Here is a 24,755-nt window from a genome sequence, read left to right on the forward strand (position 1 = left end):
TTGTACAGTATTTGAGTTAAAACTGTATGATATAAAAGCTCTCTGTGATGACTGATTGACACATACAGTCAGTACCTGACCCTAGACAAGTGATATGGTAGCTTTTGTATGAGGTTGAGTACCTTAAGTTACCATCTTGTTACCAAAGCATAAGCCCCACTGAGCTCAATGGGATTTACTTCTGAGCAAGTATTAGTGCAGTTAAAATGAAGGGGGGTGCATCAGACATAAATTCCACATTTGTTGATGAGGTATGGGTGGGCAGTTCATTGGGGTCTGAGCTGCTGCGGTGAAAGATAGACAAAGGAAGTTGGCAGTATAAGCGTCCAAGTGATAATTTTAGGAAGTACTGAATTTGGTGGTGTATCTCACTGCAGTAATTTACGAAGTAGGGGGAAAGAGATGGTAGATGACTCAGACTCCATCCAGTCAAGTGTACAAACCCGATTCTACCATATAGGATGAAGGAAAAATTGAGGGTAAAATTTTGCAGTGACAATTTCCTTATACTGGACTTTGTTTCATTTGACTTTAGGTAAAGAAGCAAAGAAAGATGCATAGTAAGTTGATTCATTTTGATAAGTTTTCATGCAAAAAAATATAGCAGAAAAGGTGAAAATGTAAGCATTTTCTGATTTGGTGGGTTTTAGATTTTTATATCCTGAGCACTGAAAGGGAAACAAAGAGTTAACATGTTCTCTCTATATTGGCTATGTGTAAAAATTTGCTGGCTTTATGCTCAGTTGGTTTGTAACATCTCAATAAGAGATTTGGGGAATTTCCCCCATGTCCTTAGAGACATCAAAAAAAAAAGGCCAGTTCCAGCAGGCAAAAATTGCTCATTTCCTATTGATCCATGCTGTGAGTTGCATAATATTGCATATACATTATGTAACACAACATAAAAATTCTGGATTGCTCTACTTTATATTAAGGCTATTCCATACAAACGTACCTCGGACTTGGGAGTAAGTCATTGAATTCAACAGGCCCTAATTCTGTGCAGGCAGCACAGGATTGCAATGCACATATATGTATACTGCAAACCTTCAGCACACAAGCAGTTCTTGGGAAGGCTAGCAATTGAATATACAAATAATACAGTCAATCAATAAAAATCAGTAGTACAATAAAGGACAGGAGATATAACACAATCAGTGGGGAGAGCAAGTAAAATAACTACAGTGGTTTACACATGGAAGAATATAATAGACACTGCCTGGCACCAAAAAGGTAAGACATATGTCAGCTGAGATGTCAGATGTCAGCTAGGGGTCCTGTTTGTGAAGGCAGATGAGATGAGTCATATTTGAAGTACTGTACTCCAGATAAATAGTTCAGTATGTGTAAAAAGATAACCTCAGCCCATCAAGATACTATGCCGTTTTCTCTCAGATGGACTAGTTTACTGAATGCAGGGTGGGTTTTTTGTTTGCTTTCCCACAAAAGACTATTTTATTATGCAGATTGTGACCCCCTTAATCACATTATCTTGTGACTTGGGAACCATAACAATGTGTCTCCTTCCTGCATTGTAAACGTAATGACCCTGAAGCCCCAGTTGTGGAATCCTTCCGCCATGTTTTCTTAGTGATTTCCTAGGCTACCTTTGCAGGTTGGCAACTAGTCACGCAAAGACGGCAAAGGAGGATATCCTGTGTAGAATGGATGACGTTTAACCCACATCCTTGATGCCTGGAAACATTCTGTCGTCTAACAAGTCCAGGTTCTGAATGCGGCACTGAATGGAGAGTGAAAAGCTTCACCAGTGCTTCTTAGTCTCTCTCTTCGTTGGCAAGTCTTCTCTTGACAAGCAGCGCATCTTAGCAGCCTCTCAGCCTAACCTACCTCAGCAGGTTGTTGTGGGGATTATATGGGGGGGGGGGGAGAGAACCATGTGCACCTCATGGATCTCCTTGCAACGAGTAAATAAATACATGTAGAGCAGCCTCCCATCCCTGGAGCGCATAAGGTTCCAGGTTCATTCCCTGCTGCCTCCAGTTTTGAAAGGAGCCAATGCTCTACCAGCCTGAGCAGACGAAACGGAGTTAGGCAGCCACGTTTTGTGCAGTTTGGGCACAAACTTACGCAGGCAAGTCTTAAGCGTCTCCCTCCCCACCATGCAACGTAAACTGCCGAAGTCTCCTTGCTTTTTCCCTTGGGTGGGGGAGGCAAGAACCGCTCCGCTTCTGACAGAGTCGCCTACCCTGCTCCCGACGGGCTGGTTCCCCCTTCCCTCACCCTCTTCCCCAGGGATAGCTCAGTCGGTAGACTCTCCATCTCCGGGTCGTGGGTTCGAGTCCTCAGGGAGTTGGACTAGATGACCCTGGTGCTCCCTTCCAACTCTGCAATTCTAGGATTCTTCCCTCCCGCCGGCCTGAGCGCGTGGGGGACGGGAGGAGAACTCGCTTCCGGGCACGCTTGGCGCTCCCTCCGCAGCGGCGCTTGCTACCAGTTGCCGACCCTGGCGGCGGCCGTGCGCTGTCACTACAACGCCGTCTGCTCCCGGGGCCGTCCGCAGCTGCCCGTCACCCCCCTCCTCGGCTTTATGCAAATGAGGGCAGAGCTCGGGCTGACGTGAGGAGAGAGGCGGGACGCGCGCGCTGGGGCGGAGTGGCGGCGGGGAGGGAGGGAGCGAGCGAGCGAGCAGCTGCCGGCTTCAGTGCCTGAGACTCGCGGGAAGGGGAAGGAGCTGGTGCTGTCCACTGCGCCGCTGGTGCTGAACCCGGGAATCCCGCCTGCTCGCTCGCTCCGCTCCTCAGCCCTCTTGGCCCCGCCCGCCCCGGAAGGCGTCCCTCCCCCCTCGCTTTCCACTCCGCCCCCCTGGTCAGAAGCAACTTGGCCAAGGAGCTTACCGGACGTAAAGGAGATTTTCTCTCTCTCTCTCAGTCCCGTGCTGTGTTCCTTGATGCTCAACTAAACCTGGACATTTCTTCGGAGTTTTGCCTACCCCAGATTATTGGGATCCTCCTCCCCTCCTTTCCCCCCCTCCTTTGCAACCTTTTGCGTTTTGGACTTTCCCCCCTTCTCTTTGGTTCCTAAAGCAGAACACCTAAAAAGGAAGAGAATATATATGCACGATCCTTGCGACTAACAGGACATAACATTCTCCCCCTGCTTCCCTTTGGGGACTTTAGTGACTCTTCGATCAGGTAAGGGCGAAGGGGGATCGGGCTTGTGGCAAATGCAAGCTCCTTTTGGAATTAACGTGGCTAAGGAAGCGGGTAGAGTTTGGGGGCGATGCCAAAGGACGGGGGAAAGTTGCGAGCCTGTTAGTCCGCAGCTTAATGTAAAGAAGGACGGGGCGGGGGGGAAATATTTCGGCGGCTCTGCTCAATATCATCGTGGGCTTAGTAAACAAGAGATGAATGCAGAATGAAGCTCGGGAGGCGGATGAGGTGGGGTGCTCGTGGCAAAGTTTTCCGCACACGCTTCTCCTGGTCGTGGTCTCGGGGCTTTTAAACAATGTTATTTCGCCTTGGAAGGGGAGATCGAGAGGTGTAAGCAGGCAGATTGATTTCCGTTCTTGTTGTTCTCGGTTTTAATTAAAACGCGTTAAAGAAGCTCCTCCGAAGAAACGACGGCGTTGGAGGGCGAGTAGATTTCTCATTGATTCCGACGGGAGAGAAGAAGGGGGCAGAGGGGGGGGGGGAGGATGTGAGGTCAGTCTGGGAAGCAGCGAGCAAAGCAGGAATTAGAGAGGATTTGTGGAGGAAATGCCTGATGTGCCCTGCGTGCGTGTGTGTGTAAGAGAGAGAGAGAGAGAGAGAGATCAGGCGTGATCCTTAGGGGTTGTGGAGGATAACGATGATCACAATCAGCCAGATCTGCCTGATATGAAACTTACGAAACTCGGTTTTACAAAGGACTTGACCCCTCTGTTCCCAAGGTCAGCCCCCAGGATTGAAAGTTCCCGGTTGTCTGTTCCACAGTATTGATTTGGTCAATGTCAGGCCTTCCCTCCAGGCTAGAAGTAGATGCAAATGTGAAGCTCCAGTTTAATAGCACAGTAGTATTACGTCTGGTGTTACAGATCCTCTCCTGTTTGGAAAAGAACGTAGGCAGATGGAAATGCCTCACTTTCCCAACCTAGTTTAACCTTTGGCAAGCCCTTCTCTATTCCAGGGATCTGCTAAGGTAGTTACTATGAGTTGCCAGACTTCTTTCTATACATAAAGGAGAAGAAGCTGGGGGTATTTACTATGTGAGTTTAATGCTGATTCTGGAGTGGAAATTTTATAGCCAATTGGGAGGGAGATGACTGAACTGAAATGGGAAAGCACATTATGTTTCAGCCTGTATTGCATCATGTTGCAGATCACTTGATTATCTGAGAAAATGTTTATTTCTTTACATAAGATATCAGTGACATTTGTATTATATCTGTTGTCCAGCATTTCCCCCCCCCTCTCTCTAATGTTTGGTCTGGAAAGAATGAGCAGAGCAATGGCAGTTATGTTCCAAAGTATTAGTATTTCTTTACTTTAAAATTCTTTATTTAAAGATGAACTGTGATGTTATAGTGCAGAGTTTTTCAGCAATTCAGAAATAGTGGGAAGTAAGATAAGCAACTGTTAGTAGGGAAAAGTTTTGAAAGCTAAACTCCAGTATTATGCTCATTTAATATTGAAATTTTAGCTTGAAAAACAATGAATTCAGTTCCTTCCATTAATCAGTTATTCCCCTTGATTACTTTAGGAGTAAGTGTAAAACATGCTGTGTTATGATTTACAGTCTAATGACTGCACACAAGTCTATTTCCAGGGTATTATATACTTCTATATTAGTGTAAAAAATAAATGAGCATTCTCAAATGATCCCTTTCCTCAATTTGGGTATGAAGGAAGGGGATATGAAATGCCAGGATATCTGTTTTCAAAATATGTGAAGAAAACTATCATTAGTAACTATGGCAATGAAGAAAAGCATTAAGAGCTAGCTCTCTTGCAGTGCCAGGATAGACATGCAGAGGGCCTGAGCTTGTAAACATGTTTTTATATAATAATAAATGCACCCATGCAGATATCCTGGTTAAATGTTTCACGTACATATATACAGCTGTGAATGAATATGTATTTTGCTGTTATTATAGTCCAGAAAATGGTTTGCAATCAGAGCTTCCCAAACTTTTCATGTTGGTGACACACTTTTTACACATACATCACTTGGCGACACAGTAATTCAGTTTTGCAAGCAAACCAGAGGTTAAACTAAGCCCTTATAAAAGCGTTCCCCAGGCACACCTGCACACCGCACCCGACACACGTCTGATATACATCCTAGAAAGTTGTATATATCCAACTTGGAAAGAGAACTTAATATTATTTGGAATCCCAGAAGAAATGGACTAAGTTACTTCTTCAGTCTCTGCTCCAAGTCTCTTCCTTATGAGAAAATGGTTCCATTGTTGGGACCACAGCTAGTATAAAAATGGGGAGGGTGTGTGCACCATCTTGAGCTCTTTGGAGAAAAGGTGCAATATGAATATAACAAAATATTTAAAATGCATATTCTTCACATGATAGTTGCAACATCAAGATGAGTTGCAAGTGTAAATGGGCCATCGCAGATACAACACAGTAATACAACTTGAATTTTGTACCATATCATCTCAAGCATCATGCTTTTCAATAGCCAGTTCACAGCTGCCAGCCACCATGTACAGCAACCAAGTGATGGGTAATGAAGGCCCTAGTCCTAAACACTTTTAACTGAATTTAATCCTTTTTGATTAATACAGAATATCCAAGCTTGTGCATTTAGGACTGTAGGCCTTGTTAAAATGGCAATCTTAGAGTACCAACTGATCTAGAATAATATACCTCCCTTGAACAATGTACTTTCTGCAATCTTCAATGCAGTTTTGAACTTCATGATTGGGATTCTCCTTAGCCCTATCAAGTTGTTACAATGTGAGTACAAAGTAGTTGTGTGTGTGTGTAGCCCTTTCCTCATCACATGGCTCCTTCCAGCAAATATTTAATCTTTCATGGTTCTAAGTTACATAGGAAACCTACATTAGTAGAGGAGAAGTTCTCTTCCCAACATGCGGAAGATGATGTTCCCTGTAACAGGGATGTGATGATGGTTTCTGAGTCCAATTTAAAGTGCTGGTGCTTTCCTTTAAAGTTCTAAACTGCTAAATATCTAAATACCCAAATGACTGACCCTTGCCACACCAGCCTGCCTGTGTCCTGAAGCAGGAGAGGCCATGCTTCAGTTACAGCTGCCTGAATATTTGAGACCTGCAAAGGATACCATGTTGGTGGCTCCATCACTATGTTGAGTCTGCAGGAGCAGTGGTACATGAGAGGGCCTTCTTTGTGTGGCCCCTAGGTTGTGGAATGCTCTCCTCTCTAGGATGCATAAGGCATCATCGTATATATTTTGACAATAGGCAAAGAGATGCCTTTTTTTGCAGAGGCTCTTGTGAGATGGAAGTTGACATCAGAATATACATTCCATTACACTGTTGTTGTATTTTCTGATTGCTGCTGATTCAGGTTAATTTATGGTCTTGTAATGTTTATGAATTTCATTGTTTGTTGTATTGAGTGGGATGTAATCTACCCTTGGACTCCATGATGGAGGGTGGACTATAAATGTGTGTGTGTGTCAGTCAGTCCTTATTAGAAGTGTATTATGACACGGGTGGCGCTGTGGGTTAAACCACAGAGCCTAGAACTTGCTGATCAGAAGGTCGGCGGTTCGAATCCCCACGAGGGGGTGAGCTCCCGTTGCTCAGTCCTTGCTCCTGCCAACCTAGCAGTTCGAAAGCATGTCAAAGTGCAAGTAGATAAATAGGTAAACGGCGGGAAGGTAAACGGCGTTTCCGTGCACTGCTCTGGTTCGCCAGAAGTGGCTTAGTCATGCTGGCCACATGACCCGGAAGCTGCATGCCGGCTCCCTTGGCCAATAAAGCGAGATGAGTGCCGCAACCCCAGAGTCGGTCATGACTGGACCTAATGGTCAGGGGTCCCTTTATGTTTCTACAAAGGAGTGGGCCTTTTCCTTGGAAATACCACATGAAGACCTTTCTATTTCATACAATCGGAAGGGACCCTGAGTGCCACTGTTGTTGGTTTTTGGAATTGTATTCTGTTTTTAGCTTTCTTGTCTTGTCTTATTATATTTTCTTATGCTGATTTGTTGGTTTTAAATAGTATTTATATTGTGCGTGAATTAATTTTATTCATACTTTTGTTCATTGCTCACTGAAAACTTTTTATGAAGGTGGTTAACAAATATTTTTACTGAATGAATGAATGAGCAAATATATATAAACGCTACAGAACATAGGTATCCAGATAGTCAGAATAACACACAAGGCTTTTGGTACTACACTATTACAGTGATAAACTCCTGGCACATCAGGTTATAGGACTGGGCTGACAGGTTGTAATTAGAACATTTTATTGCCACAGAAAGTCAATTTTGTTCCCTTGACCATGTTTAATCATGTCCAATTCGAAGTGCAGTGCCTTGGTCTCATAATTCATGAGAATATGAAGTTTAAAGAGTTAAGTTTGAAGCACAGCTGGCAAAACTGATTGCTTGAAGTGTGTTAAAGTTTACTCTATTTGCATTTGAATTAATGGAAGGTGATGTCCAGCAGGGTTTTATAGAAGGAGATTCTAAAGTGTTTGGCATGTGGTGATGTACTTGAGAAGTACTTGAACACACTAAATTGAGTATGATTCAAGGCTGTTTGTTAGCAGAGTTGAAGAGCTTTTAAAAAAGTAATGTGGTTATTTCACTGAGCAAGGTGTATAAAATTTTCATTTGTATGGGTGATAATTGTAGGCTGAAGACTGGAAATTATTGTAGATAAGTGTAGACTGAAGACTGAAATGTTTTCATTGTTACTGAACTTCCATGATCTCTTTAAATAATAAAGAACATAGGCAATGATCATTGACCTAGAAAAGCACATTAAAAATGAAAATTATTTGTTGGAATGCTTGGATGATGAAATCATCATGGCTTCATTTCATTCAGGACCCATAAGGTTTCACATTTTCCTACATGGTAGCAATTTTGAATAATCAAGGCTAATTGTAAAGGTTTAACCATATCTGGAAAAGTTGTTTGTTCTGCAAACTTTGGGGTGGTTCCATATAAGTAACCATACACAATTGCTGCAGATTTACTAGTGTTCTCCTCTGTAGCTTGCCAATGGGTGAACCATGTCCTCAGGCTGGGATGGTATAGAAATGGACCTAAGGACTCCTGCTGAATGAGGTGACTTATGAGTCATCTGAGTTCTCCTCAAGCCAACACTGGAACCTAGATGCAGGGGCCATGTCACAGGCATTTATAATTCATTTCATTGCCGGGGGTGGGGCAGTTCCAGGCACACATTTCTTGTCACAATCAGCTGCCCTGCACACTATACTTGAATAGGTAACCTTCATGTGCTTATTGGAGCCTCTGGACCTGCAAATGATTTCTGGGTCAGTATTTTTTTTTTTAATGCATACAATTAATTTATGTGTGGCCACCTTTCTTTGTACAGTGTTACTTCAGGTTAAGTACTTAATTCGTTCCGGAGGTCCGTTCTTAACCTGAAACTGTTCTTAACCTGAAGCACCACTTTAGCTAATGGGGCCTCCTGCTGCCGCCGCGCCGCCGGAACACGATTTCTGTTCTCATCCTGAAGCAAAGTTCTTAACCTGAAGCACTATTTCTGGGTTAGCGGAGTCTGTAACCTGAAGCGTATGTAACCCGAGGTACCACTGTATTGGTTTTGAAAAGATTGTCTTCAGGAGTAGCCATATGAGTGCAAAATAATATGTTCACCATGGCCATTGTCAGTGATACATATGTTGTTGTTTTTACAGAATTTTTACAGAAAATTGTGGTGTATGAAACAGTTCTTAAGCTTATGCCTGTGCCTTGAGGTCATGAATGGACCAGTACAGGTTCATCAGACTCTATTGAGCATTATCCAATTCATGCTGATAGTGGCATGGCGTGTGGGGGCCCACAAGGGTGTTTGCCCCAGACATGAAATTGTTAGGGGAAGAAAATTTAAACACCTGGTGCTGCCTCAATACAACTGTGCACTTCCATTGCTGGGCTGTACCTCAATGTGAACCAGGAAGTGACCTCTGCAGATAACAAAATAACTCTTCTTTTCTTATCTCTGCAGTTGCAATCTTCTGAGGGACATGGATGCCATTAGGCAGTTGAATGTGCATGTGTAGTCCTGTCTGTATCAAGTTGTCCCACACCCCCAAAGAAAACTTGAGAACTAACATTTTGGTGGAATGGTTATATTTATTGAAAAGAGGATGAACAGGTGTCAGAGAGGCTCTAAATTGGTCAGGGCCTTGAGTTGCCTTCTTGCCCCTTAGGAAATTCCTGTGGAGTTTCCTTCAGGTTAAAGTGTGTGTGTAGCAAATTTGCCACTGTTAAAGGTGGAAGTACCCATATGAAAATTAAGAAAATAATTTTAAAGAAGAAGCTTTAGCTCAGTAAAGGAATCCATTATTTGCACATGAAGGTGCAGATCCAAGCTGGTTTTCATGATCGTTGGACACATGGCAGCAACTTGGAAATCTGCTGGAAATCTCTGTACCTTTACACTAGTGTTAGAAACTGGGACAAATGGCTCCTGGGACCTGAGTTGTGGGCACCAAAACAGAATGTCTAGTCATCATTTGAGGTGCTTACAAATGCAGAATCTTTAGGTGTGAAATGTGCCTGGCACTCTGCTAATTTCAAACCCTGCTTTACATATAAGTAAGTAAAACAGGCATCTCTATGGCCAGGCTTGTACTTTAAGCACTGACAACATTTAAGATGTTTCTGTAAAAAATTCAGAAAGATAATAATTTGCATGGTAGAACCTTCAAATGTTGCACATAGCAACTATAGACAGGTTCCTAGCAAATAAACAAACTTCATAGTTAAATTACTTAATCTACTGTTTCTAATAGTAACTTTAGTGAAAAGATATCAAATACCAGAGCAGGGGAATGTCTCTAACAGAGATCTTGAAAATGTGGGGCTGAAAGCCCTCTTTTTACTGCCAATAAAATATAGCTGTACTGGTTATGGGCAAAACAGACCATTGGTCTGACTAGGCATAAGAGCACTGTTCCGACTTCAAGGAATAGATAAATAAGAAAGTAAAGTATTGCCAAAAGGATGTGTGCTATAATGTAACATTCATTTCTCCCCCATTTGCCCTTCTCACATTACAAAAGACATTCAACTCAATTTAAAAGCAATACATTTAAAAACCGCGAATGTACTTTTTATGCAACCTATAATTAACTGTGAGCCTTCACTGCCATTTGATTCTATTGAAAATAATTACTTAGCAGGACTGAATCGTGAACAAAGTAATCAGAGGTGGAGGTTTAAAAATTTCAAACACATTTCTGCAAAAATAGAAACACTCCTGTGCACAGAAATAATAGTTCATTATTGAGGTCGCATGTGGACGACTACTCCCCACGCCCTATGGCACAGTCACTTGTGCAACCACTGGCTAGAGCAGGGGCAACCAGTGTGGTATCCTCCAGGTGTTGTTGGACTACAATTCCCATCATCCTTGACCACTGGTCAGGATGGTCAATCAATGGCTCAGGCTAGTGGGAGTTGGAGTGCAACAACATATGGAGGACACAGCTTTGGCGATTCGTAAATCAAAAGGATTATCATGAAACTAAAAAAGTCCAAAGGACAATCTACTTTTCTACAAAGTATGAATAAAATAAGGTTCATGAATAGGTGGTGGAGTCTTTCATGTATTGTTCAACTTCGTGCAATTCTGTTTCACAGAGACTGAAAATAACCCTGCATTATGGGGGAGAAATATCTAACCATCTGAATCTACTCTAGATTTAAAAATGTTGACCTTTAGATTAATTATTTGCACAGTACATGTCCATACCCCCCCAATTAATCTCTTTGAGTCAATGTGATACATTGGGTATTTGATTGGACAGACCAAGCTAGCACACAGTTATTATGCATCAGAATGGAATATCTATATATGTATCATTCCTAGTATATGTTATAATTATCCAGTGCACAACTGTGCATATGTATATTTTGTGCAGATATTTGAGATCAGTTGTTGTATGAATGGTTCTCCAAGAGGGAGAGCTCACCAATCAGATCATGTACTGTATAAATGAAGTGTGCAACGTGCAACTGAGGTATCAATACAGGTTTTTTTTTTTTAAGGGTATGCTTCCTATGTGTACCTGAGGCTTCTTAGAACAGTGGCATAATGTGAGAGGTGAGTAGGGTAGAAGCTGTAGGCTTGCTGCCATAGACATGGAAGGAAAATTGCTGCATCTTCCCAAGGCTTATGTTCCTGTGGATTTACCCTTGTTCTCTAGCAAGAGGACTGCTGTCTTTTCTTCTTGGGCGTTGCATATTTAAAAACGATTTTTGCATCTCACTATTTGCTTTCGTTTCTCAGTAGTTAACTGCCTTGTTATTTATTTTTAATTGTTGAGGCTTCTGCTTAAGAGACAGACTCTCAAAGATCCCAATAGAATAGGTCCTAGGCGACTCCCTTGTTTTCATGAAAGATGATGTAACATCAACTCCAGAGATCAAAAGTCTGACAAAACAAAAGGTGAATCGCGGGAGTATAAGGAAAAAATACAATTTCCAGACTATGAAGATTCCCATAGGTCTTTGCACAAGGCACTTCCTCCCTCAGGATCCTTACCTTTCCAGAATGAATGGAAAGTTTGTCATGTTGTGCCAAAAGAGATGTCAGAAATTGGAGGTTATACTTTCTAGCCCCTCCTGCATTTATTACTTAAAATTGATTTCTGGGTCCCTGTCTCCACCTTCTGCAGGTCAGTTGAGGGAAGATTCATCAATACTAGAGAAGGATGGAAGAACAGGAGATGTTCAGAGAAGAGGTCAAATGCACTTCTCAAAAATTGCCTAATGCTCTGCGATGCACATAAGAGTTTTGCTATTTCATTGTCTTAGCATGACATGAAAATTGTGTGGCAGTTAGCCTGTGGACCCTGTACTGGCTTCTTGGCTCAACCTAGCAGATCTCTGGGACCATCCTTGCATCCTTTGGCCTGAAAGGCTGTAGAACCTGAAGCTGACCTTGATCTCCACCCTATTACTTCCATAACCATCATTGCATTCCATTTGCACCACTTTTCTCATTTTCTCAAAAAGTCAGTCAATCTTTTGAAGTACATCTAGGTGGGCAGCCTCCTTTGTGATAATCATGTACTTTGATTCCCCACATTGTGTCCTCCCCGTTCTCTGCAAACTGTGAAAATTCTCATGTATCTACGTATTTCCCTAATCCTTTGTACTTCATAAAGCAGGACATAAGCATTAGTTAGGAGTAGAATGGTCTTTCTTATCTTGCCTTCCATTCACCCTTATGCAACAATGATCTCTGGGCCCTCTAATTTTGCCAGTGCTGTTATAGGTGGCATACTGATTCGCAGCTACGGCAGCTTCAGGCACAGTTGTAACAAATAACTTAAAAGTGAAAGATTCTTTATCCCTGTACTAATCTCCTGACTCATAAAGTCCCCAGCCAGATGTTTGTTGTCTTTTTATTTATTTTTTAAAAACTCACATAAAGCAATCCACAGGGTATTTGCAGATAGGTCATACAGGCTAACGTATTTTTTTTCCTTCAAAAAAGGACTTCACCAGCGACAATGGAGTTCTGAAATATTAATCCTTAGACTCTTGGTCATCCACTGCTCCTGTAATCCATTAGCATTACATTAAAATTCCTGCTCCATTTGACTACTCAGTAAGTGGTAATCTGGTGGTTACAATGAAAGGGGATATTTGTATGGCTTTCCTATTGCTAGTTTTGATAGTGTGTGTATATTTCCTTATTGCTGGTTTTGCTAGACAAATCTATTCTGGTAAATGCCATGTTTAATATTAATGTGTGGGGCAATTTATTTATTTACCTGGGACATTAGGACCCAAATAATATAAATTATGTTTAATCCTTGTGTTGTGCTAAGCAGTGCCTGGATTGCTGACATTGTCTCCACTGAATTTGTTGTTCGGTGTTCCCTAGCTGCTACCAGAATGTAATTCAGAGAATTATTACCAGGGAGAAATAATTGAGTGTCTTGTATTTTCATGATCCTTTTGCCTTCAGCAGGGAGGGATGGTAGTGTTATAGGCACCTTACAGCTTTCATCTAAAGCTTTAGCTGAGCTCCTTATGCACCTGAAATTAAAAAGTGGCACCCCTGTAGGCCAATAAACCTGTGGATTAATATATTTGTGCCCTTTTACATATTTTTATTTCTTGGTCTATACTACCTGCTGCTCAGGGCTCATAGCTAGTAAATTTCCTTTTGCATATGGACATTAAAAAAAAAGTTTGTGTGATATATTCGTTACTGCAGTCTGACAGCTTGCTTTCTAAAATTCTGGGATTTTGAAACCCTACAGCACCATACAAAATTAGTTTACCAGGTTGAGAAGGGCTGCTACATTAGCTTTCTGGCAGGTAGGTTGCTGTTGCTGACCAGGTGGAAAAAGGGCAAGATGGCAGGAAGGTTGCTGCAATGTAAATAATAATAATAATAATAATAATAATAATAATAATAATTTCCTTATTGGTTTCCTCAGCCACTCTGGGCAGCTTCCAACAAAATATTAAAAATACATTAAAAACATCAGTCAGATGACATCTAAAAGTCAGATAGTTGTTTATTTCCTTGACATCTGATGGGAGGGCATTCCACAGGGCAGGCGCCACTACCGAGAAGGCCCTCTACCTGGTTCCCTGTAACCTCATTTCTTGCAGGGAGGGAACCACCAGAAGGCCCTCCGAGTTGGACCTCAGTGTCCGGGATGAACGATGGGGGTGGAGATGCTCCTTCAGGTATACTGGACCAAGGCCATTTAGGGCCTTAAAGGTCAGCACCAACACTTTGAATTGTGCTCGGAAATGTACTGGGAGCCAATGTAGGTCTTTCAAGACCGGTATTATGTGGTCTTGGCGGCCACTCCCAGTCACCAGTCTAGCTGCCGCATTCTGGATTAGTTGTAGTTTCCGGGTTACTTTCAAAGGTAGCCCCACATAGAGCGCATTGCAGTAGTCCAAGTGAGAGATGCACTGGCGGAGCCCATTGGTGGGCCTGCAGGTGCATTTGCAATCTGCCTACCTCCCAGCTGTTTTGCCTCCCCCCACCCTTTGTAAGCAACAACAACTCACACGCCTGGACACTAGTCAAGCTGTTTCACCCCATTCAGAAAGATAATTTGCCTATTGGCTTCTGCTGCCCTTGGATATTTTAGTGTGCATGTGTCTAGAAATGTAGTGCTCCCAGTCCAAAGTACTTTGGAAACTCAGATGCAGCTCCCCAGACAGTGACTTCCCCATCAGCTCTATGAAGAAGACAGCTCCACTTCTGCCCCCTTTTGTGAACTCATACATGCTCACAATGAATTGCTGGATATGGGCAAATAACTTTTCAAAATATTTCTAATTGATATTCAATGAACAGTATAAGATGGATATCTAAATTTTATCATCCTTTGCATTTTTAGTGAAACATTGATATGATTGAACATCCTTTGGCACACCCATCATGGCTGGGTAAAAAGGTAAAGGGACCCCTGACCATTAGGTCTAGTTGTGGCCGACCCTGGGGTTGCGGCGCTCATCTCGCTTTATTGGCCGAGGGAGCCGGCGTACAGCTTCTGGGTCATGTGGTCAGCATGACTAAGCTGCTTCTGGCGAACCAGAGCAGCACATGGAACCGCCATTTACCTTCCTGCCGGAGCGGTACCTATTTATCTACTTGCACTTTGAACTGCTAGGTTGGCAGGAGCAGGGACCGAGCAATGGGAGCTCACCCCGTCGCAGGAATTCGAACCGCCGACCTTCTGATCAGCAAGTTCTAGGCTCTGTGGTTTAACCCACAGTGCCACCCGCATCCCATCATGGCTGGGTAGCATCCTATAATCAGTAATGAGCCAAGGAAAGCATTGGCTCCCTTAGCAAAGTTTCCTTTAGTCAAATGTGAGAGTATCAGCATCATCATTCTGCTCTGCTTTGTCGACGCTGGCCAAATTGTTAGTATAACTGAATAGCACTGTGGTCAAAATTTGGATTATAAGACAACACAGTGGAACAATGCTCAAAGCTAAAAGCCATACACCAGTCCCTAAGCTCTGCATCTGTATGGTTCGAAAGTAAGAGAAACTTGAGCACTGAAGAGAAGCATTGAGCATTGAGAGAAACTTTGATCACTGAAAAGTTGTGCTTATATTGTGAACTTATTTAAGTCTAGAATTGTAGGTATACATTTCTTTTTCATCTTAACAGCAACTATGGCTGAAATCCAAAGTTCTACTTTTTGACATTCTCTCTGTCTTTGGAACAGCAGGCCCTTGCGCTATATCACAGATTGCTCTTGAAATATCCCTCAGTTAACCAAAAAAACAAGCCCAAGCCTCCATTGGGAGCACAGAATTAGCTGCACTGTTGTTTGGTTCTTATTTCTTAAAAATAAATTTCACTAAGTTAACTTCCTTAATTTTTTTTAATGTATATTAAAAATACACACATTTTCCATGCTCACCAACAGACCGGTGAATGCTTCTCTTACAAGTTTAATTTTAACAGGCCCACACTTAGGCTGGACTGTTTATTCAAAGGGGGAAAGTATGAAAAGTGTGAAAAAAGTATGAAAAGTGGAAATGTTTATTTCACCCACTTCAAGGATGTGACAGAATCTATAAATCACTGCTGCAATGTGGCTCTGTGTTCAGATCAATGCAGGTCAAATGCAGATCAAATTCAGGTCAAATGCACTTAGTGGAGTCTCACTTGGTAGACAGGCCCAGTAGGATTTCCATGAAGAAAAAATAGCTCCTGCTATCAGATATATTTTTGGAGAGATTGCAACATAATTTCCCCTACCGCCACTATCATCTTCATGGGAGCAATTATAATTTATTACATTTATTCACCACTTACTACACAGAGTGTCCTGAGGCGAACTACAATTTTTTAAAAAAGAAAAGAAAACCCTATACAGTTCTGTGTAAATCTGCCAGGGATGTATCCCTTCAGCCCCCTGGGTATGTTTATAGCCGCAGTAAAGAATTGGGAGAAGATAACTCTCCTTGCTAAGTGAGCCTTGGGTATCTGAACATAACACTAATATCACATCTTTGCTATCCAGCATTCATCAAAATGCACATGTCAGGGCACAGCGTAGTCTTTAGTATGTATGCTGCCGGGGTGCAAAGATCCGCCCAGCGCCCCCAAATGTAGTTTAGCCCCCAAATTAACTTTTATTATGCTTATGTCAGACACCACGCTTATGCCTTATCTCTTGTTTACAAAAGAAGGGAGGGAAAAGAAACAAACTTTTTATTTGCTCATTGATTTACAATACACTTATACTTAAGTATACACCACCACCACACTTAAAGTTATAAGTATTGTTTAGGCACCTACTTAGGAGAAACACCAGTCGTGTCAAAGGTGCCGCTGCTGCCGCATAGCAGCTCAATACAATACGTAACATAATATTTTGATGAAAGAGTTAATTTTGCGTGCACGGCGCCGTTGAGAATGACAAGCGCCACCGTTGTGAATGATGCCACAACGTCTTTGGTAAATGAGCACACAAAGTTGAAAGTGTGAAACAGTAGGTATACATTTCGGTAATACCTAGGTATATATGTATTTTGTTTTTCTAGCTTGATCAAAATTATTTATTATTTCATAACAGGTAGATTGTTAAGAGCTTAGGTGGCTTCAGCAGCGGGCGCCTGGTGCCCCCCCAAATTCAGTGCCCCCGGGTAAAGACGGCCCTGTCAGGGCATTCCCACCTCTGTAAGGACATAGCAAGGCAAATGATGCACAAGGAGTGTCCTTAACTCAATTATGCCCCAGTGAACACATCTTATATTTCATGACCAGCCCTTTCTAAATGCCAAAACCAAATTAGTGAAGCACCACTCCCAGTTAGAAGTCCCTGTAGTGTGAAAAAGAGGGTTCTAAAAAGCCAACTAACAGAGCCCCCACTGCTGTAGGGATGGTGCCACAAAGAAAGTGTGAGGCAGAGCTGGCTTAAATAGCTAGCTACCAGCGTCTCCCCCCCCCCCCCCGGGTTATGTAGCCCATGTAGTTCTCCTACTCCACCCCTTCCTTCAGGAGTAAATCTCCCGAGACTTGTTTAAGCAAGGGCAGATGTAGGCAAATACCCCTCTGCCTCTAGATAGGGAGCCACAATACAGAAGTTTTAAACAACATCAAAAGAATAAAACAACATTATTTACTAAAAGCAAATGTTATAAAAAGGAGAAATCTTTCTCTGCCGCATTAAAAATGAATACCACAGCATCATTTATTGCAAGTGCTCATCCTGCAATATGATAAAAAGGATGCCTCTTACCCCACCCTACTAAAAGATGAGCACCACAACAGTCTGGGGTATCATGCTACCATATGTTCCCAATTAAAAACCAAGTGCCTGCATAAAGAGGAACGCCTTTGCCTGGCGCCTAAAAGTTTATAATGATGGCACCAGGCACATCTCCCCAGAGAGAGCATTTAGGAACAATTAAGCTCTCAGAATATTTATGTGCTTTGAATACTCAGCTTGTTTGTCACCAGTATTCATGAATTTGTTATTGCTTTTGACAAGCCTCTAAGATGCAGTATGAGATTAGTAGTTTTGTTTGTACCACAGCTGTCCTAATAGCAACCTTGGTGTTAAAGGACTTGAGTTTCCATGCTCCTGGTACACCCCCTGCCCATCCACTAATCACATACATTATTTTCCCCACGAGTTTTCTAGCCTTTAAATTTCATATTATTTGCTTAATTTGGTAATCATATTTGTGATTCATTGTGGTGGTTATGAGTTGAAGCTGATGTGTCTATGTGTACAAAAATTATTCCTTCTATCCATTCTATCTGTCATTCCTTGCCAGCTGAGAACATTTTAATTTATTTATACATATTTATTCAAAATATTTCCAACTTGTCCTTCAGACTTGGATTTTCAAGGCAGCTTACAAAAACATATTAAAGCCATAGATATAGTAACACCATAGTAACAAATTCAAAGGGAAGGAGGGAGATTTCCCATAATTCTCATGTCTGGGATGATGCTTTTGCAGCCTTCTAGGTGCCCCAGTGGTGGAAGGGCCCTTTTGCCACAGTTGATGCCCCTGTCTCTTGGTGAGTTCTGGAGAAGGGGAAAGGGTAGTGAGACTTGGGCAGGAGTAGCTCAGGAGTAGCATGGAGCCACAGCAATAACCTCCCAGCAAAACAAAAAATGAACTAAAAGCATGTCAAAACAGATATATATATATATATATATATATATATATATATATATGACATTTGGCGAATTAGCATTCTATGGCTTTTAAAATGTGTTTGTGGGAGGGGGTTTGTTGATTTGTTTTTGCTTTTTTGTGCATAATGTAATTTGTGTTCTCATTTTGTATTGTATGCTGTGATCTGCCCTGTGATCTTCGTTCGAAGGCATGCAAATTCAATAAAAAACAAAACAATACATAATAAAAATGTTTTGAAATGACCCTCCACTGGTGTGTCCACAAAGCACCAGCTTCACTGCCAGCTGGGGCCTCACAATAAATGACAATGATGTTGCTGTCAGGAAGCTATTGCTGCAAATCTGTCCCACTGGGCAAACCACTGCTGGTGGTGGGGGCTTTAGCCGTTCAAAGCAATGAGGAGGTATCATAGAGAAGGAAGCAGGAATACTCTCATTAACATCACTGGGAATAGAACATGGTTTCAAATTCTCAAATTCTGGAATTTGACAACAAACTGTCTCCCCTAATTCTGAAGAAACCAGGTAGTTCACCCAGCGCCGCAGACAGCAACCAAATAATTTAAATACAAACTAACTTGCATGATAAATTATGGAAATGAAAGGATGCCCTGACAACATTCTATGAACACTAATAAAACTGTTCATTATCAAATAAGCGAGGGGAGTCTGAATATTTCAGTTTCTCTGTTGAACATGGCAGATGCGTCTTGGCAACAGGACAATTTATTTCAGGAAATATCAGCAATATCCGTAAAGGGATACAGTTCCTGAAATGTTCTCTCACTATAACAGGTACACAGAAATCTGCACTATCCTTTATGAAGTTTCAAAAGAAAACATTCTGATACATCTATATCAGATTATTACATAATTTGACTCCAATCCATAGAGTGTACATGAAACAACAGGGGCGATCGATACAAAGCTTTCTACATTGCCCTAAACCTCATTTTTTTGGGCGGGGGTGAGGGATGTGTATGGAACGTGAATCCAACCTTCTGTTCTCCTTGAACACCTAATTCTGGAGGGGGTTGACTATTGACATGGGAAGACAACGTTCACACATGGCATCCTTTTACACATGGGGCTAGTCATCCAGCTAGAGATGTATTTACAGAAGTCTGCTTCCCTGTCCATCTAATTCCTAGAGGACTTGGTGTTCTCAAGCTGCCATGCCTAATCCATTTGTAAGCACAGTCACACATAAGCTCAGATAATGCTGTCAGGAAACCTTGTTGACTAAAATGTGGTATTGGATATACAATTGCCGGACAAACCGAACGCTAAAGATTAAAGAAAAAATATATTTGAAGCACAGCAATATGATAGTAAGTAAGAGGCGTCATGATAGAAGTATATATTATTATGCATGGCATGGAGAAAATGGAGGAAAGAGAAAAGCTTTTCTCCCTCATAACACTAAGATTCATGGGAATCCAATGAAGATATTGAAAGATTTAGGACAGATAAAATAAAGTACTTCTTCATGCAGCACATAGTTAAACTGTGGGAACTCCTTTCCTGAGGAGGCAGTGAAGGCCAACAACTTGGACTGGCTTTAAAACAGGCAGAAGCAAACTCGGCCCTCCAGATGTTTGGGGACTACAACTCCCATCATCCTTAGCTAACAGGACCAGTGGTCAGGGATGATGGGAGCTGTAGTCCCAAAGCATCTGGAGGGCCGAGTTTGCCTGTGTGTGCTTTACAAGAAAATTAGACAAATTCATGGAGGAGAGCGCTATCAATGACTACTAGCTGTGATGGCTATGCCCTATTTTCACCGTTGGAGGCAGCAGTGCTTTTGAATGCCAGTTGCTGGAAACCAAGGGAGGGGAGAGTGCTCTTGTGCTCATGTTCTGCTCCCTGGTTTCCCACAGGCATGTGACTGATGGGAGTACAGGATAATGGGCCATTGGACTGATCCAGCAGGCTATTTTTATGTTGTTATGTATTTGTCTGCATTCAGGGTCCCCTGGCAAGACTTTTCCTAGGATGCCTTGATCCAAGGAACTTGGACGCTCTTTGAAATCCAAGGATATGTTTTCAGCCAAGTAAATCAATAAATGTTGCAACTAGGCAACATTGAAATAGTTCACATTAGGAAGCTTATCATACTCATTTTCAGATAATAAGCCAAATGAGCGAATATACTTGAGTACATACAGTGGCGTTCCTTCCTTGTTCCCAGGTTGCGTTTATTGTGCCAAGCTATTTATTTCCAAAGGCAAGAGAAATGTTTCAATCTACCTCAATCCATCATTTTGAAGTAGATGACAAACATAATTGGGAAGAATATAAATGGCTTCTGAGTTAATATTAAGAATAGCTACCGGAGTGAGCTGAAAACATTAAAAGGTTATTGCCATTCATCCGATCTTTTAGAACATCCTAACCATCAATAAGATGCTGTGGTACATGACTAAGATGAAAATGCTTAGCTTGAAATTAGCCAAAAATAGAACCTAAAGAATGCAATAATTTCAACATGGACAACTGGGTCCTTTGGCTGCATTGGTATCTACTATTTCATGTGCTTGAATTTAACTTAACTTCCAGTTTTTTTTTTATTGCTTATGTTCCATCAGCCCAGGGATTAACAGTCTGTGGCCCTCTGGTTGGTAGATCACAACTCCCATCAGCCCCAGTTTATGGAATGATCAGGTGATGAGAGTTAGAGTTAAGCAACAACTGGTTAGCCACAGATTTCCCATCCCTTCATTAACTTGAATTAATTTCAAATACAGCTGTGTAATTGTGTAACTGTAAACTTCAGAATCATATCATTTATGAACAAAACCATTAGATGCAATACATTCTATTCCTTTTATAATATCATATAAACCACCAACATTATTTATTTGTTTTCAAAAAGGCCTGCTTAGAAAAAAGAATCCTTCCAATCCTAATATAATTACAGTATATGTACCAGTAAGTGAAATCCATCTTTCTTGAATCTCAACTCTGGTATCAAGTCCATTTTTTTCTGTCAAATTTATCTGTTGGTTTTTCAATTTTATTGGCCTCTAGGAATTTGTTTAGCGATTCCCCAAACTGTTTGCAATTAAAGGCTTTTTATAATATCAGAAAGTACAATTTTAGTAGCTAATGTAAGATTAATCATAAGAAGCCTTATCATTAATAGCTTTTTATCCAAGGCAATCTATAATGCAGTTGTCAGATCAAAAACCAGATGAAACAGGTTATTTGAAAAATAGCTCTAAAATTGTTGCAGCCAACAGTGACCACAAGTGTAAAAAGGGCCACCAAAGTTTGTTAGGATAAATGCATGTGACAGTTATATTCTGCTATGTTTAATGGGGCTTATAATAATAATATGTATTATTTATACCCTGCCCATCTGGCTGGGTGTCCCCAGCCACTCTGGGCAGCTTCCAGCAAAATATTAAAATACAATAATTACAGGAAGTTACTAGGAAGTGTGTTTGGGAGTTCAGCCTAAGAAAAGCAAACTATAATATAGGACTCACCCACCCTTCTGCTTGTCCCACCACTTTCCCCTGAAGAAACCTGCTCTTTACTGCTGAATTGGAGCAAACATCAATCAGGTTTTCTGTAGATTGACATTTGCTCCAATTCAGCAAACAGAAAACTGCTCGGACACATACCTAGAAAGCATGAGACAAGAAGAAAACCTCTTGGGCTCCTGCTTTCTAGGCATAGAGCAAGTGAAGTGTGGACGAGCCCTTTCACAGAAATCAATAATACTAACGGCTGGTTCACATTCAAATGTGCAAACCCCACTAGTACACTTGGATCTTGGCCTCCCTTTAAAAGTTGGGAGCAAGAGTTTTCTTATGCTGAATGATGGATGGAATTCAATTTCTAAACTGGATGTTAAAGAAACAATTTATGTTCTTGTGAATTGGTTCATGTTTCTTCCAAACCAGCGGCTTTAGTGAAGTATCAGCAGGAAAATCTGTCCCTAATACAAAAAAAGGGGAGGAGGGGAAGTCTGTGGATTTGGGCAGGTCTGTGCTGTACATCCTGAGTTTAACTGACAAACCCTTCATGTTAATATGATGATCAACAGGAAGAAGAGCTCAAAATCTTGTATTGTTACTATGACAGCCTAATTGAATGTTTATCTTTTTCTCTAATATATCAAATACATTCACCTTTCTATTTGAATCTTCCAAAATTTGCATCCCTCACCCCCAGTGGCTGATAAAATTAAAGAAACAGCCCTACTGACTGCACTTTTCTGTTAATGGATACTGGTGAAGAGTTAGTTTCACCTTTGGACTGGAAATAAATATTTCCTTTCTTATAGTTAATTTTCAGCCTGATCCATAATATCTGTATTGGATGAATAGTCTGAAAATTGTTGTGCTCTGATTTAATGAACTATTTATAGTTCCAGAAATATTCTCAAAAGCATCCTGGTGTATTCAATACACATACTTCCCCAAAAAAGTTGGAATGGTTTCAGCAGACAGTGTAATCTGCATCCCCTTTACTAATTTTAGTTAGCTCAGTTGGTTAGAGTGTAGCGCTGATAATGCCAAGTTGCAGGTTTGATCCCAATATGGGCCACCTAAATATGTTTGCATTGCGGGGGGGGGGCGGTTTGGACTACATGGCCCTTGAGGTCCATTCCAGCTCTACAATTCTACCCTGCTCAACATAAAAAAAACTAAGATAATGGCCACTGGTCCCATCACCTCCTGGCAAATAGAAGGGGAAGAAATGGAGGCGGTGAAAGATTTTACTTTCTTGGGCTCCATGATCACTGAAGATAGTAACAGCAGCCATGAAATTAAAAGATGCCTGCTTCTTGAGAGAAAAGCTATGACAAACCTAGACAGCATCTTAAAAAGCAGAGACATCACCTTGCCAACAAAGGTCTGTATAGTTAAAGCTATGGTTTTCCCAGTAGTGATATATGGAAGTGAGACCTGGACCATAAAGAAGACTGATCGCCGAAGAATTGATGCTTTTGAACTATGGTGCTGGAGGAGACTCTTGAGAGTCCAATGGACTGCAAGAAGATCAAACCTATCCATTCTTAAGGAAATCAGCCCTGAGTTCTCACTGAAAGGACAGATCGTGAAGCTGAGGCTCCAATACTTTGGCCACCTCATGAGAAGAGAAGACTCCCTGGAAAAGACCCTGATGTTGGTAAAGATTGGGGGCACAAGAAGAACGGGACGACAGAGGACGAGATAGGTGGACAGTGTTCTCGAAGCTACCAGCATGAGTTTGACCAAACCGCGGAAGGCAGTGGAAGACAGGAGTGCCTGATGTGCTCTGGTCCATGGGGTCACGAAGAGTCGGACATGACTAAACGACTAAACAACAACAACAGTATCTAAACCAGGGATGGGAAACTTGTGGCTTTGCTTGCTTTGGCTGATGTGGCTACAGCTGGAGAGACACACACTCTCCCATCGCTGACTTACGGTAAATGATCCCTAGTGCAACAGAATTATGTCATATACATGATTTTTGGAGTTAAAGTCTATGTATGTATTTTTGAGATATTTGGGTTTTTGAGATAAAGTGTAATGACAGCAAAGTTAACCATTTAAAATAAGAATACTATTTAAAAATATGCAGCCAGATTTTTGGCTGCTACTTGGCACCTGTACATACTCTGATTTCGTATTTCCTTAGAACGGAAATATTTGCCTATACCTACAGGGCAAAGATACTGGCAATTTATCATATATAAGAAGCCTGACAACTTATTCTTTGTTTTATGAGTAGATACATGATCCTTAAAACTTGCTGCGAATATATTGGTTAGCAATGAAGTTTCTGAATGCGGTGATTCAGAGCACACAATACTAGAGAATAAATTCTTACATGGCATCCACAATGTCCTTGCAAAAGAAAAATGAAAGTGAAATTACAATACTGCAATAAAATGCAAGCATAGGCTATAGCAGTGCATTGGATTTATAATGGTAAACTAACAAATGGTAAAGGAAGTTCTGGCTTCCTGTAGGAAGTTATACCCTAATTCTAAAACCTTTACCTGGAAACTAATGAAACTGTCAGTAATTCATACTAATTTATAGAATCTTGGATTGGATTCACAACCTCTCTTCCTAATGCAATAGCAGTGTAGCAACTGGAATGAGTAAAACAACACTGCTACAATTCAGTTTCATATCTTGTACAACTCCCACCACATTCTAAGGTATCCCAGGGCATTGAATTTCCAGCACTGGGGTGGCCCATGGAAATTGTCAATGTCAACTGTTGGAGCACATCAGCAGTTTTTTGTTTTTCTTCGTTGTTTTGGAACAAAGCAACTAATTACCTCAGGCAAAGTTGAGATGTGTCAGGGAAAGGTTCAGGGAAGAGATGAGTCAATTGCATGGTGGGGCCCCGGGCCCCGCAGTTCCCCTCAGAAATAAACACACAGACACAAATACATTGGGTTAATGGGATAGATTGGGCCACAACTTTATTGGTTACA

General features: G+C 41.5%; 1 protein-coding gene across 4 annotated transcripts in view; it reads left to right on the forward strand.

Moving 5' to 3' along the window:
* Positions 1-2,662: 2,662 nt before the first annotated feature.
* FSTL5 (follistatin like 5) overlaps positions 2,663-24,755 on the forward strand; it is a 323,917-nt gene continuing 301,824 nt past the window's right edge. For all 4 annotated transcript variants that reach the window (XM_081021706.1, XM_081021708.1, XM_081021707.1 and 1 more), the window contains exon 1: positions 2,663-3,152. The gene's annotated coding sequence lies outside the window, so the exon portion shown is untranslated. The remainder of the gene's footprint in view (positions 3,153-24,755) is intronic.

This window comes from Podarcis pityusensis (genome assembly GCF_964106645.2).
Source record: "Podarcis pityusensis genome assembly, chromosome: 9".
In the NCBI taxonomy this organism is placed as follows: Eukaryota; Metazoa; Chordata; class Lepidosauria; order Squamata; family Lacertidae; genus Podarcis; species Podarcis pityusensis.